Source organism: Triticum dicoccoides, chromosome 5A, assembly GCF_002162155.2.
Source record: "Triticum dicoccoides isolate Atlit2015 ecotype Zavitan chromosome 5A, WEW_v2.0, whole genome shotgun sequence".
NCBI classification, from domain to species: domain Eukaryota; kingdom Viridiplantae; phylum Streptophyta; class Magnoliopsida; order Poales; family Poaceae; genus Triticum; species Triticum dicoccoides.
Genome location: NC_041388.1, coordinates 202,376,864 through 202,379,978, shown reverse-complemented (window position 1 = coordinate 202,379,978; position 3,115 = coordinate 202,376,864).

Here is a 3,115-nt window from a genome sequence, read left to right as displayed (position 1 = left end):
ACTCATTGAATATTGAGCATCTACGTAAGTTCTACCCATAAGGCATGGTTGCCCGGCCCTGCCCCGGCAACCTGTTTTGTACAAGCATAGTCCCCAGGACTTGTGACCCTTTGTACAGAGCCAGGCATAAACCCTATGCATAGATGAATAAAATAAAGCGCTTTCATAAAAACTTGCATGCATGATTTCCTATTTGTTTAAATAAGATCCTATTCTGATTACAATAGTCCTAAGATAGGATAACTGGCATATTGTGAAATAATATATGCTATCATATCTTCTCTTTTCCTTTTGATGACAACAGAAAGGTTTCATCATGAGTCGTTTTCCGGGAAGAATGATGGATGCAAACCCATGCACTGGTCCCCGACAACCCCTCCTTATCTGAAATGGTAAGAAGGACAACAAACAGAGATAAGTTCATCCCATCGTTCCATGTTATGTTCATGTATGATAAACTTGTACGTAGGGGAACGTGGTTGTCTCTGCCATACACACTCCCATCCTTGAATCGAGTCCACTCAACAAATTGGTTGTAGCTGCATTTGGAGAGATTAACAAGGGGCTAGCATTTGTTTGCGCTCCTAACCCAGTTTTTGAGCTCATTGAACGAGGTTTAGTAGCGGCTACGAGGGAGTCCGGCAAGATGTCTTGCCAAAAAACTTTGTTTACTAAGAAGTATTGAAGGCTCGTCCTTCAGCATGTTTAAAATACACGCACAAGTATCCGGCAAGCACTTTTTTCATTAATACGTAGATAAACAAGTACAGATCATACGAAGTACAAACATGGATGAAGAATTACATAGTTTTAATTAAAATTTGGCAAGTGCCTACATCTTTTGATTTGAAAAAAGATAAGTGCCCCGTAATGCCTTTCTTCTCCCTCTCCTCCTAGGAGTTGCATCAAGAAGGGAAGAGCGCAAAAGGAGCACCTGGGCAGAAGCCTAGCTCGACCCCGTCAGGACTAGTGAGATGCAGCCTGACAAGATCGGGAGGGCACCACCCCGAAAATGAAGAAGAGGATGGGTACGGGGAGAGTGGATAGGCGATGCCCTGGTCACTCTCACTAGGACCAGAGGAACACGGCTTGGTAGGGACACTAGCAGGGAAGACAAAGCCAGAGTCCACGAGGAAGCCTGCCGGGGTACAACTAGAGGTGGCGGTGATGATCAGGCCAAGCACCCCCGACAAGTTGCTCTGCCGGGGTCTAGCTGTAGATGATGGTGCTGCCGGCGCCTAGCTGACGATGACGGTGCATCTGACGTTCAGCCAGAGTCCGAGTCGTCATCTTCATGCCTGACAACCGGGGGCTCCTCATTGCCATCTTCACTGTCGGTGTCCTCCTCATCGCTATCGCTCGAGGAGGAGCTTGCATCATTGCTCGAGATTTCCGTGCAACACCCTAGACGAGCACCTAAGCGTCCAAAGACCTTGATGGAGAGCATATCATGCTCCACCAACTTGAAGCAGAGGATGTGCCCTTTCGCAAGGTAGTGGGCATGGGCGAAGGTTTTCCAGCCACGCCTGGGGAGAATGAAGTGTGGCGCGGGGAACTCAACATCCACCCACATGGCGCCGTTGTAGCAGCCGCTCATGCATAGACGCAACCAAAGTGGCTGGTAGTCCTCCATTGCCCTGGCAAAGGGACGAGGGAGCTTTAGACGGCTGCGCGGAGGATCGCGCAGCTTGACGATGAAGTCCAGCGCCGCGTCCCCCACATGGCCTGCTGTTGGCATTGGAACAGTTGGGGGAGGAATGGCAGGTTCGCCGCTCCACCCGCCTCGGCCATGGGCACTGTGCCGACCCCGACCGCGCGCCACAACTGCACCTTGTGCGCTAGACCCAGCTTCTGCGTCTGCGGTAGAGGCAGGCACTGGGTGTCGAGAAGAAGCCCTCGTTGTCGCGACGGGAGCATGAGCTCGACCCCTTCCCCTTGCAATGATGGAAGTAGAAATGGAGAAGGAGAAGAAGGAGATGGTGGATGAGCATCGCCCCACCTCCACACCTCCCTTTATAGTGGAATAAGGGGGAAGGGGGGCTGGCTCTCCACTACCCCGGGGGAACTGCCCCACTCCTCCAATGCAACCTTCTGCACTCCAGATGGCGTCCAGATTCGTCGGCCGCCCCATTACTCCAATCCGAGGGATTGGGCTTTCTGCCAAGGCACACGTTCCCACTCCCTGCGCGTCCACCACTGATGAGGACATGACTACCTTGGATATGACCAAAAATATTGCATACATGTATATTTGTGAGGTGATTTCTAATGCAAACTATGCAATAATTTATTTATGTCATCCAGGACAAAAATACTTCACAAACTTTTCTACCATGTCTAATTGTAGTCCACATATGAAGATAATGGAAAAATAGAAGTTTAGGTGCTGTTCAAAAAAATCCTCTCACGTCACTTTTGGGCCAAGAAATGATAGAGTCCAAGTCTCTCATGTTCTGGATTCAAATTCGGACTGAACAGATATACCCGACTCAAAATGCCAACAACTTTTTAATACGGACTCCGAATTGGGTGATTCTTTTTATGTTTGGAAGTAGATTTTGTGCTCTTTCCAACACAATTGGATTCACCTTCAAATTTGTCCGGATCATTGAGTTATGGACGAAACAATCTGACATTGCAGCAGAATCCGAGTCAAACTACAAGCCCAAAGGTGTTGCATCACCTTCACTTGGGCCCATGAGCCTTGTATGACCTAGAGTTAGTTTTAGGCTGCCTTCGGACGTCCTCCCACCTCCTTGGCCGCCACCCCTTGCTCCTATATAAGTAGATCCATCTAGTAGCTTTTTCCTTGGGATTTGTTTAGTTAAAAGTTAGCCATTGCAACTTCGCGTACTTCATTTGTGTCCAACGACCAGACCAAGACTGCTTACGGATCCCCACCATTATCAATACTTCATATATATTCGCAATATTCAGATTGCTTGTAACGCCTCGAGTCCGATGCGTCAGATGTCTTCCAGTTATTCGCTGTGGTTGCCATGTCATTTGCTTGTGTGTCACATCTTGCCATGTCATCATGTGCATTGCATCATCATGTTTTCAAAACTTGCATCCGTCCAGTTTCCCCCAGTTCTCTCCGTTGTCCATTCTGAGC